This window comes from Oncorhynchus mykiss, chromosome 12, assembly GCF_057628025.1.
Source record: "Oncorhynchus mykiss isolate SJ-2025 chromosome 12, ASM5762802v1, whole genome shotgun sequence".
Classification (NCBI taxonomy): domain Eukaryota; kingdom Metazoa; phylum Chordata; class Actinopteri; order Salmoniformes; family Salmonidae; genus Oncorhynchus; species Oncorhynchus mykiss.
In genome coordinates this window covers 74,087,031-74,100,300 of record NC_143033.1, presented here as the reverse complement: position 1 = coordinate 74,100,300, position 13,270 = coordinate 74,087,031, and positions in this window count along the sequence as shown.

Here is a 13,270-nt window from a genome sequence, read left to right as displayed (position 1 = left end):
CATTGAACCTATTTACATTGAACCCCCACCCCCTTTGTTTTTACACTGCTGCTACTCACAGTTATTATCTATGCATAGTCACTTTACCCCTACCTACATATACAAACTACCTCGACTAACCTGTACCCCCGCACATTGACTCGGTACCGGTAACCCCTGTATATAGCCTTGTTATTGATATGTAATTTTATTGTGTTACTTTTTTTTTTTTTACTTTAGTTTATTTAGTAAATATTTTCTTAAACACCATTGAACAGCATTGTTGGTTAAGGACTGTCTACTATACCAGTTGTATTTGGCTCATGTGACCAATACAATTTGATTTGATTTGGCTACGGCATCTCAAAATGGACAAACAGTACTATTGCCGCTTTCAATTAAGGTATTTTAAGGGAGTATGCGAAAACACTTGTTCGCTTCGTCTAGCCGTTGCTAGGTGCCAGTCGAACTGAAGCCTGCTGAGGCCTTTAGTGGGTGCTGCAGTTGGAAGGGGGGGGGGGGGCATATTGTTTGAGGTTAGGTGGTGTTGCTAGTAGAGCCCTCAGCAGCACCATCTCTCTGTTTTTCATTTTGAAGTAGAGACGTTACCATATTATTCTAGGACCTTTTGTTTTTGCATCCTGGAAGTGTGTTTGTTACGCCTGACTGCACAAGGCCATAGCAGTGAAGTTACTTTTGTTTCTCCCTCGTTAAACATTCACATTTTTAGAAGTCACAACCAAAAGCCTCTAAAAAATGTATGCAAATTCATTTATCATAATATCTGTTATTCTCAGACGATGGTCTGGGACTGTGTGTGCAGTGTTACGGTATAAGTTTACAATGATCTGTTCTGGAGTCTTGTGTTTTACACAGGTTTTTTTTCAGCGGTGGGAGTGGTTGTTGTGTAGTGTCTCCAGCTGCTCCTTGTCTGACTCAGTCAGACCATGGTATTTCCGCCTGCCAACTAGTGTTCTCTATCTCTCTCTCTTTCTCTGCACATCACTAATCACAGAAGCCAAATCAAATATATTTGACAATCTGTGGACCTTGAGTCAGGTGTTCTAACTTGACTCCTATCTCTTCACCTCCTCCTCTCCGCTCTCCATCTTCCTCCCTTCTTCCACCACCTCTTCCACATCCTCCGTCCTTGTGTTTTTAATAGTCGTCCTCATGCAGCTTCATTCCTCCTTCTTCACTTCCTTTCTTCCTCTACAGTCTTTCCCTCTGTATTTGATTTGGTCTTGACTGTCTAGGTCAAGCCTTGTGCTATAGCCGTCTCCTACTACTTTCCCCCCATTTATCCACCAGTCATACACAAGCCCATACATAGGAAGCGTAGGCATACGTGAGGCTCTGCAGCTGAACCCTTCCCATTGAGAAAGGCTCTTCTCCCATGGTTTACCAGGATGTTATGCTGGCCATCTAGAGATGGTGGAGACAAATACCAGGGCTTGTATGTTTGTTTTGGGAGATCATCTGTTTCTCTTGCTTTCTCTCTGCAATTATTCGTTCCATTTTTTCCACATCATCAGACAGCCAGGAAGAGACAATAGTAGCTTGTTTTGGTTACAACTAAACCCTGACACAGGCATGCTGTTGATGGATGGCCACGGGTGCAACATTGCGGTTGCCCAACACAATCCTCTCGTCTGGGCCTGCAACAGGCCTACAGTTTCAGCAATATTATTTCATCTTGTTTGATCACATCTGACATCTAAACTTCATGATGAGGTATAGCCAACTGTATGTACAATAAATCTGGCCCATGTCATTTCTAGGTCTCGTGTTGCCTTGTATTGAATTAGGGAGACAATGTGCCGGCTATGAGGGGGATGGAGTCTGGAGACACTTGGCTGCCTACAGGAACAGCTGAAAAATCTCTGTCTGTCTGTCTTTCTGTCTGTCCGTCTGTGCCTGACTGCCTGCCTGTCTGTCTTCCTGTCTATCTGGGGCAGGGCAAGGCTGCATCTGCTAGAGCCATGCAGACCTTAAATGTCTTTATGATGGTGTAATAGCTGCATGTAGTATGTGACCACTGAAACTGTAACATGCATTTGAAAGCCTCTGCTCATGTGACCATTTGTGGCATTAGCTTGACAAAGCTGAAACTATTGTATGTTTGTCTGATTTAGCTAGCAGTGCTTACTGTTTATGGTTTTCAGTAACTCACAGGTTTGGCTTCTCCTTTTTGCAGAGACATTCCCTGAATCTCAGTGTAGCCCAACCAACATATTTCAATAGCATGGAATCAAGGTTGCTCATACTGTATCTCTACCCTAATCCGATTTCTTGTCACATTTTACAAGTATATCAGTCCATACATGTATATATTGCCTATTTCGACCTATCTGCATGCTATAGACACACCTCAACACATGAAGACACGGGCAGTGTGTGTCTGAAAACCATGTGCAGTGTGTGTCTGATAACCACGTGCAGTGTGTGTCTGATAACCATGTGCAGTGTGTCTGATAACCACGTGCAGTGTGTGTCTGATAACCACGTGCAGTGTGTGTCTGATAACCACGTGCAGTGTGTGTCTGATAACCATGTGCAGTGTGTGTCTGATAACCACGTGCAGTGTGTGTCTGATAACCACGTGCAGTGTGTGTCTGATAACCATGTGCAGTGTGTGTCTGATAACCATTTGCAGTGTGTGTCTGATAACCATGTGCAGTGTGTGTCTGATAACCATGTGTAGTGTGTGTCTGATAACCACGTGCAGTGTGTGTCTGATAACCATGTGCAGTGCAGTAGTTATCGTTTTGTCTTCCTCCAGTCAGAGAGTTCACACAGAGCGATGGAGCGCGGCAGGATGTGGCTGAACATCTCTGCTGCCTTTACCTGAGAATGGCTTTCATCTTCTCTTTTTTACTCTCTTTCTCTCTCACTCTTTCTTTCTCTCTCTTCCTGTGTCTGCTTTGCAACAGCCCACGCAGCTTGAGCTCAGAGAGAGAAAACATCCTGTCCTCAAGAAAAATGTAAGTGTGTTGAAAAGATGATTGAAACATCAGCAATGGGCATCCTGCCGTGCATCTACAGAGCTACTGTAGCCTACTGTGTGTTCATTCTGGGGAGCGATAGCTATATCTCTGTTTTCCCAACCGATGCAGACCTGTTTCAGTGATAAACACATGCTGCTGCCAGAACACTGTAATGTACTGGTAATGAAGCAGTGTGTGTGGGAGAGACAGGCCGCTGAGCTTCATGCTCCTGGCGTGCCTCAATCTGCCTCTCATCATTGACTCACCCTCAAGCTCTCTCTCTCTCTCGCTCTCTGAGTCCATCCCATCATTCCTTCCCTATTAGACAGTGTTCAGGACAGGAGAGCTGAACTGGGACCAGCCATTATAGTTTGATTAACAGTCATGATTCATCTAGTCGGCCTGTCTCTCCTGTTGATATACTATTGTAGGTGTGAAGAAATGACTAACATTATTCACGCTTATGAATGGCGCTTCCAGGCTGGCAAACAGGGGGTGTTAGCTTTGGCTGGGGTTCAACTCAGAGAAACGCAAGCAATTAGGAGTGTATATACTCCCTGGGGGAAAGGCTTGATAGATGAGGGCTATTTGGGTCTGCCGGAGGAAAATAAATAATTTCACTCCATTTAGACAGGGGTGTGTGGTTTTTGCACTAATTCAGCCCAAACAGTAGTCTACCTTGATAGCTGAAGGAGTTCCCCCATTTTGGTCTCCAAGGAAAAGTTAATTAGACTGGAACAAAGAGAGTACTTTTAGCAGTTAATGAAAAAAGTAATTCATTAAACATATTTTACCTTGAAGCAAAACAGAGAAACTCTCCAAGCCTAAGGTTAGATGCCAATCAAAAACAAGTTGGTATCTATGTGTAAACTCAGTGCATAAATAATATAAAGTACCTACAGTTGAAGTCAAAAGTTTCCATACACTTAGGTTGGAGTCATTAAAACTTGTTTTTCAACCACTCCATAAATTTCTTGTTAACAAACTATAGTTTTGGCAAGTCGGTTAAGACATCTACTTTGTGCACGACACAAGTCATTTTTCCAACAATTGTTTACAGACAGATTATTTCACTCATAATTCATTGTATCACAATTCCAGTGGGTCAGAAGTTTACATAAACTAAGTTGACTGTGCCTTTAAACAGCTTGGAAAATTCCAGAAAATGATGTCATGGCTTTAGAAGCTTCTAATAGGCTAATTGACAACATTTGAGTAAATTGGAGGTGTACCTGTGTATGTATGTCAATACCTACCTTTAAACTCAGTGCCTCTTTGCTTGACATCATGAGAAAATCAAAAGAAATCAACCAATACCTCCACCATTGTAGACCTCCAGAAGTCTGGTTCATCCTTGGGAGCAATTTCCAAATGCCTGAAGGTACCACGTTCATCTGTACAAACAATAGTACGCAAGTATAAACACTATGGGACCACGCAGCTGTCATACCGCTCAGGAAGGAGATGCGTTCTGTCTCCTAGAGATGAACATACTTTGGTGTGAAAAGTGCAAATCAATCCCAGAACAACAGCAAAGGACCTTGTGAAGATGCTATATCCACAGAAGTATCTATATCCACAGTAAAATGACATAACCTGAAAGACCGCTCAGCAAGGAAGAAGCCACTGCTCCAAAACTGCCATAAAAAGCCAGACTATGGTTTGCAACTGCACTTGGGGACAAAGATTGTACTTTTTGGAGAAATGTCCTCTGGTCTGATGAAACAAAAATAGAATTGTTTGGACATAGTGACCATCGTTATGTTTGGAGGAAAAGGGGGGATGGTTTCCTCCATCAGATTGCATTGTGAATGTGTCAGCTCTCACCTAGCATTGGAATCTAAATGGGAACACACAGAAATGCTCACAAGACCCACCCTCGCCCTCCATTTGGCAAGTCAGACCATAACTCCACCCTCCTGCTTCTTACTTACAAACAAAAACTCAAACAGGAAGTACCTATGACACGCTCAATACAGATGTCGTCCGATGAAGTGGATGCTAAGCTGCAGGACTGTTTTGTTAGTACAGACTGGAATATGTTACAGGATTCATCCGATAACATTGAGGAGTTTACCACATCAGTCACCCGCTTCAGTAATAAGTGCTGTGGCAGAACAGGGGGTTTTATCAAAATGTTTACACTGATCAGACATGGACACGTGTGATCGTTCAGTTTCAAGGGTGTTTATTAAAATAATAAAGAAAAATAGGGAAATGGCCTCGGGATATCGGGTGGCATAATCTACTATTACCAGGATGTACCGGAGTCCTCGTGTCGTTTTTACCAGGGGTCCCACTATATCCATGGCGAAGCGTTCAAATGGCACGGGTTTCGGAAGTGTGCTTTTGGGGCAGTGATTTGACACTCTGGGCAGCTGTGACAATAGCCTTCCACGGCCCACCTCATCCCGGGCCAGTGGAACCAGGCGGAGATTCGTTCCCAGGTGTGCCCCCAACAGATGGGTTTAGCCAAAAACGAAAATCCTGCCCCCTACACTCAAGAAGTTAATTAACTGCTAAATAGCTAATCAAATGGCTAGCCGGATTACCTGCATTGACCCATTTTTGCACGAACTCTCTTGCAGTGACTCTATGCACACACACCGGACACTACCCACACACTAACACAAACTTACACTAACACCCCAACACACACATACACACACACACACACACACTACATATGCCCATACACACATAACACGTGCACGCATGCATACTGACGCCACACACACACACGCGCGCACACACGCGCACACACACACACACGCACACACCACATAAGCTGTTATTGTCTGTTATCTATCCTGCTTCCTAATCACTTTACCCATACTATATGTACATAGCTACTTTAATTACCTCGTATCCCCTGCACATCAACTCAGTATTGGTACTCCCTGTATATAGCCATGTGATTTTTACTCATTAATGTTATTTGTTATTCACTGTGTATTTATTCCTTGTGTCATTATTTCAATTTTTATTTTGTATCTTCTCTTTAACTCCGCCTTGTTGGGAAAAGACCCGTATACAAGCCTTTCACTGTTAGTCCACACCTGTTGTTTACGAAGCATGTGAACAATTGTATGGGAAGCCTATTTTTCACACTGATTAAAAACGACATGTGTCTGACAACTACTCAGGAGCAGGCACCTGGGTGACCCCCTCTTCCTGTATGATTGACCAAAGTCACACAGTTCATCAGGAAACGTTTCTTCACGTTTCATCCTTAGAGTTGGAAAGGCTGCAGCAGTAAACGAAGGAGAAGGAGATTGCACTATAGGTGATATAGGTGACCCCATTCTTATTCAGCCTCACTGATCAAAATGCAACAACAATGGTTTGACTGTTATCATCCAAAACAAGATGATTGGGCATGAAAGCAGTTTTAGGATAAAGTTGATGGTCTGCATGTCAAAGGTCATTTGGTGTTAAACAGGCTAGTCAATATTTCTCAGTATCAGTCACCCCCTCAGATAGTGGTAAATAATCCTATCAGGGATCTCACTTTGACAGCGTTATCTAAATCTCAATTTAGCTAACCTACCTTGTCGTCACCAATTCTAAGTTCCTATAGCTTATACTGCATGTTTGTCTCCATGAAGAAGTGACTTCAAAGCCAATCTAACATGCGTAAATACCAGTGGGGGCTGGTGGGAGCAATAGGAGGACAGGCTCATTGTAATGGCTGGAATGGTATAATGGAACAGTATCAAACAGATCAAACATATGGAAACCACATGTTTGACTCCGTTCCATTGAATCAATCCCAGCCACTACACTGAGCCCATCCTCCTATAGCTCCTCCCACCAGCCTCTTCTGGTAAATACACATTGATGAAACCCCATTACTTTTGGACCTGACTGCTCTTTGTTCCTCCGATTACCAATGAGTGAATGATATCACTTTGACGTTCTCCTCCTTAATTCGCTCTTTCCCTTTGTTGTTTTATTCTCTACCCTCGGCTGCCAACTGTATTTGGAATCAGTCTTTTTGTGCCTTTTCTATCACTTGAACGTCACCACGGTACGTCAGCAAGCTCTGTTGTGGCGAGTGACGCACAGCACCATTGTGAGGCCGGCGATTGATCAGGACAGTACAACGGCTCCCCGCCAGCCCGATGGAGGGGACATTTGTTCCTTTTGTTAGCCACAATAGATGTGCCACAAATACCACTAGTTGGAGAAAGAGGGCTGGGGGCAAGACATGAGAGGTGTGTGTGGTAAGGATCTAAATCAACAAAAGCTATTAGCCCTATGTGGGACAGCAGGTAGCCTAGTGGTTAGAGCAATGGACTAGTAACTGAAATGTTGCAAGATCGAATCACCGAGCTGACAAGGTGAAAATCTGTCCCTCTGCCCCTGAACATGGGGTTCCTAGGCCATCACTGAAAATAAGAATTTGTTCTTAACTGACTTGCCCAATTAAATAAAACATGTGGTTTTATGTGGTGTGAGACCTTCCTGCTCCTTCAAGGCATCTTTTCACTGAGGTCAGAACAAACACAGAGGCGAGAGCAACAGTGTGTGACGTGGGCCCACCCTCATCACTCCAGAGTCACCATAGTGACTCTGCAATGATATCATTCTGCACTTTTACAGGACTTTAGGTACCAAACCTACAAACCTTTACAAGGCTAACAACCTTTAGATATTGGTTCTAGTCCCATCTGCCAAGGGTTTCAAATACCCCTGGATGACAGATGGCTTTGGTTCCCAAATACTGAGAGGCCAGAAGGACATACAGAGCCTTCAGAAAGCATTCACACTCCTTGACTTTTCCACATTTTGTTGTGTTCCAGCCTGAATTTAAAATTGATTAAATTAAGTTTTTGTGTCACTGATCAACACACTTCACTCTACATTCAATCTACACTCACTCTGTGTGAAACAATAGTGTTTAACATGATTTTTAACCCACACCTATAATTATATGTAAGGTCCCTCAGTCAAGTAGTGAATTTCAAGCACAGAATCAACCACAAAGACCAGGGAGGTTTTCCAATGTTTCGCAAAGAAGGGCACCTATAGTTTTGGTAGATGGGTAAAAAAAGTTGTTATTAATTAGACTTTGGATTGTGTATCAATACACCCACTCACTACAAAGATATAGGCGTCCTTCCTAACTCAGTTGTCAGAAAGTAAGGAAACCGCTCAGGGATTTCACCATGAGGCCAATGGTGATTTTAAAACAGTTACAGAGTATAATGGCTGTGATAGGACATAACTGAGGATGGATCAACAACATTGTAGTAACTCTTTGTCCTGAACACAAAGTGTTATGCTTGGGGCAAATCTAACACAACACATCATTGAGTACCACTCTTCATATTTTCAACCATTGTGGTGGCTGCATCATGTTATGGGTATGCATGTCATCGACAAGGATTAGATAGTTTTTAGGATAAAAAGAAACGGAATAGGACTAAGCACATGCAAAATCCTAGAGAAAAACTTGAATCAGTCTGATTGTAACAGACACTGGGAGACAAATTTGCCTTTCAGCAGGACAATTATCTAAAACACAAGGCCAAATATTCATTGGAGTTGCTTACCAAGATGACATTAAATTTTCCGTAGTGGCCTAGTTACAATTTTGACTTAAATCATCTTGAAAATCTATGGCAAGACTTGAAAATGGCTGTCTAGCAATGATCAACAACCAACTTGACAGAGTTTAATGGGCAAACATTGTATAATCCAGGTGTGCAAAGCTCTTCGTGACTAACCCAGAAAGACTCACAATCGCCTGTCACGACTTCCACCGAAGTTGGTCCCTCTCCTTGTTCGGGCGACGTTCGGCGTTCGACGTCACCGGCCATCTAGCCAGCGCCGATCCACTTTTCATTTTCCATTTGTTCTTATTTTCCACCATAATTTGCAAATAAATTCATTAAAAATCCTACAATGTGATTTTCTGGATTTTTTCCCCTCGTTTTGTCTGTCATAGTTGAAGTGTACCTATGATGAAAATTACAGGCCTCTCTCATCTTTTTAAGTGGGAGAACTTGCACAATTGGTGGCTGACTAAATACTTTTTTGCCCCACTGTACTTGTTTATTATTTAACCCTCTGTTCCCCATGTTTTGTTTGTGAGTGATTGTTCATTGTACATCAGTCCGTTTTTTGTGGGCTCGCTATGTCGCCTTGTATTATTGTATTTTTGAGTAAAGTACGTTGATTACTCATATCTGCTGTCCTGCGCCTGACTCTCTACACCATCTACACACAGGACCATTACATAGCCACCAATCAAGATATTAGTGTTTAAAATGTCTATTAAGTACAAAAAAAAATATATAGAATTCTTCTTCCACTTTAACATTCCAGAGTATTTTGTGTAGATGACAATTAAATACATTTTAATCACACTTTTGTAACACAATAAAATGTGGAAAAAGTCACGGGATGTCAATACTTCCTGAATGCACTGTATGTGCAGGTATGGTATTATACTGTAAACAAGCAATGACAGGCAATGCATCTCATTCATCCAAGATGGATTTAGGCAGAGATTAACTAAAGTAACCTTTCGGGGCATCACCCGTTCATTACTGAAGATCGCATTGTGCGTAAGCAACAGTTTATATCTAAGAACCGTAAACACAGCAGGTCGACAACCAGCAATCATCCTCCATGGGGATTGAACATGGTTTAAGTCTGCAACTGAAGTCTTTCACCCCTTTCAACATGGCAAATTTCCTCATAGGGGTAAATCAAGGACTCTGTCTTTGTGAACATTATATTCACTCTATAACTAGTCAAGAAAGCCCCCCATGTTCATTTCAACCAACAGCCCTATGGTTGGTTGCTTCACGTCATCACTAGCTCAATGTCTTCTGTCTGTAACCACTGAAAAAAAGACTTAAAAACTAAAGACATATGTCTAAAGACATAAGTGTGCCAGAAACTCCATCGTCACCCTGTCAGTTCTACACTTTTAGAAAAAAAGGTGCTATCAGGAACCTACAAGGGTTTTTCAGCTGTCCCCATAGGATAACCCTTTGAATAACCCTTTTTTGTTCCAGGAAGAACCCTTTTGGTTCCAGGTGAGAACCCTTTTAGGATCCATGTAGAACCCTTTCCACAGATGGTTCTACCTGGAACCCAAAAGGGTTCTACCTGGAAGCAAAATGAGCTCTAATTGGAACCAAAAGGGTCTCTATCCTGTGGGGACAGCCAAAGAACTCTTTTGGAACCCTTTTTTTCTAAGAGTGTAGAGACGTGTTCAGTGTGTGTCAGATAGGGCTTTGAAATGCGATGCCTCTCATCGTTGATACCACACTTGGCGTGTGTGGAGACGGCACACCCTCCTCAGACCGCCTGCCTGCCTGCCTGCTGGTGCCTGTCCATGACATGCTGCCTCAGCCACGCTAACTCCCTCGCTGTAGAAAAACAACCAAAACAGAGAGAAAAGGTCATGGTGTTCCTTCCCTCAGACAGAAAAGGAAAGTCACAGTGGTTTATCAAAGCAGAAGATCTCCACTTAACTATTCTAGGATGGTTTCTGAGGAGCCTCATAAAGGAACAGCAGCAGATGTCTATCTACCAGCATGTGACAGGGTCTAGGCCTAGGGAGAAAAACACTTATATAACAAATATCCCCATTAACAGACCCTAGTGGCACTAAGAAAGAGAAAAGAAGAGAAATGACCATATTGATTAATTGGACAAAAGATCTGTTTCACTAACTTAACGGCTGTTGTAACTAAGGGTGCTTGGCAGCGTACATTCCTCCTGATCTTTCTTCCAGTCCTTAAGTTCCCAATTCCTCCGCTACGTTACACTCATCCCTTTCTCCCTCCACACGGATGATGGCAGACACCTCATGTAAGGAAGGATTGTGTGTCACATGATCAGTCTTGTGAGGAAAGATTCACTTAGAGGGCCCTTTGCCTTGACATGTTTGTCTGTGTCTCTAGCTGGTCTCTCAGTGCTATTGGATGTCATTGGATTTGCAATGTTGTGACTGAGACAACGTGCCCAGCCACACCTCTGTGCTTGTTTGTTTCATTTTCACGTGTGCTTACCGTATGGTCATGTAAGACTTGCACACAATTTTAAGCTATTCTTTTTCTGAATGGAACCATTTAGCTTACGTACATAGCTAAGAGTTCAGATGTTCCCTGATATACAGAACCATTCAAATGCCAATTGAAGAACATCAGGCACATAACTTTGACACTTTATCTATCGGTACCGATCCAAAACTCACACACAAAGCTTTTTTTTTTTTAAACCGACAGCAGTCCAGAACGATTGGTTCCAGTCCCTCTGAATGTGCTCACGGTCCCCAGCTCACGGCTGAACATCTCGTATGTATGTGAGTTGAACTGCAGGCTGGCAGGCTAATTCAATGGTATGTTTTCATTAGGTCTCAGGGGCCGAGTAGAGCCCCCTCCTTAGCGTGGCTTGTATGGACTCTGACCCCGGTTTAATGCAGGGTGATAGCGATGGGGGTCAAGGTTTTGGAACGCACCCAGCCCAGACTTAAGGTAACAATTTGAGGAGGCAGGCAGCAACATTACAGGGTTATGTAACCCATAGTCGCTGGTCCTTAATGACTTCACAGGCCCCCTGGAATGTCCAATTCTCAATAAGTCTACTTTTTCACCGCTCTGTTTGTGGCAACACAAATAAGGTTTGGTATGGTAACCTTAAACAAATCCCTTGTCTGTGCTGTCCTGTGCTGTCCTGTGCTGTGCTGTGCCGTGCCGTGCTCTGCTGTGCAGTGGTAGGGAAAGTACTAAATTGTCATACTTGAGTAAAAGTAAAGATAAACTTAATAGAAAATTACTAAAGTAAAAGTGAAAGTCACCCAGTAAAATACTACTTGAGTAAAAGTCTAAAAGTATCTGGTTTAAAATGTACTAAAATACAGTGGTGGAAAAAGTACTGAATTGTCATAATTGAGTCAAAGTAAAAAGTAAAAGTACATTTCTACTTAAATACTGTGCACCAGACCGGTGGCGATTTTCTAGGACGCATTAGTAGTTTTCAATGGCCACCTGACAACCAGAAATAGCCGTCTGAATTTTAGATTGGGTTCTTTCCATTTTTCTTTTGTTCTGCATTATTTATGCATTCCTGTTCTTTCCCGCTTATCTGCTCACATATCTCTCCTTCAGTATAAACACAGGGAATGAAGATTGGGCTATCATGTACAAAAACAAAGACTCAGCCAATTTCAAGATAATTATGTTTCCTACCATTATGACACCATTGATTGATATTCAACGTCAACAGCAACAGTACATTTGCATTCTGCTACAGCAGGACGCTGTAAGCTGACTGGTCCTGTGAATGAATGGCTTGATATAGATCAATATGGCACCTTGCCACATGTGGTCTTTCCACTCTACACCATTTGTAAAGTGAGGTCATAACCTCAACCCCCCCCCCCCCCCCCCCCACTCCTTTATGGTCTGGGATGTGTCTCAGCTGTGTAGGAAAACTATCCCCCATACAGAATGACCAGCTCTGTTTGTCCAGGGGGCAATCCACCCCAACACAGGGGCCTTCAGCCCTATAACATTGAACATCCTCAGCCCAGGCCAGCCGTGATGTCAGCAAGCCTCTGGTGCTTAGGTGACACATTTCCCAGGGGACGGAGCCCAGCCCAGGCCTGGTGCTGCTGCATCATGGGCCAACTCACTCTGCTCTGCTCTACTGACAGTTGTAAACAGCAATTACTTAATGAGGATGCCTGAAGTCCTGCCATGCATGTTGCCCAATTTACTGGGACCCATTGTGGCTGCCCAATATACTGGGTCTCTTCCGTGGCTGCCCAATCTTCTGGGTCTCCACTGTGGCTGCCCAATATACTGGGTCTCCACTGTGTCTGCCCAATGTACTGGGTCTCTTCCGTGGCTGCCCAATCTTCTGGGTCTCCACTGTGGCTGCCAAATATACTGGGTCTCCACTGTGGCTGCCCAATTTTCTGGGTCTCCACTGTGGCTGCCCAATAGACTGGGTCTCTTCTGTGGCTGCCAAATATACTGGGTCTCCACTGTGGCTGCCCAATTTTCTGGGTCTCCACTGTGGCTGCCCAATTTACTGGGTCTCCACTGTGGCTGCCCAGGGAGGGATGCTTTCTTATTATTTTGGGTCCTGATGAAATTATGTCATTGTAAAATAAAGGGAAAACTGCGATCCTTGACGACTGGCCTACTTTTCAAGTTATTTTGGACTTTAACATTGTTACGGGCCATGATATTTCAGGCCATGGTAGTTCTACTTTGTTTGTTCTTTGTCTGAATCTGTTTGCCAATGGATGGGGACATGTTGTACGTTCTTGCTCG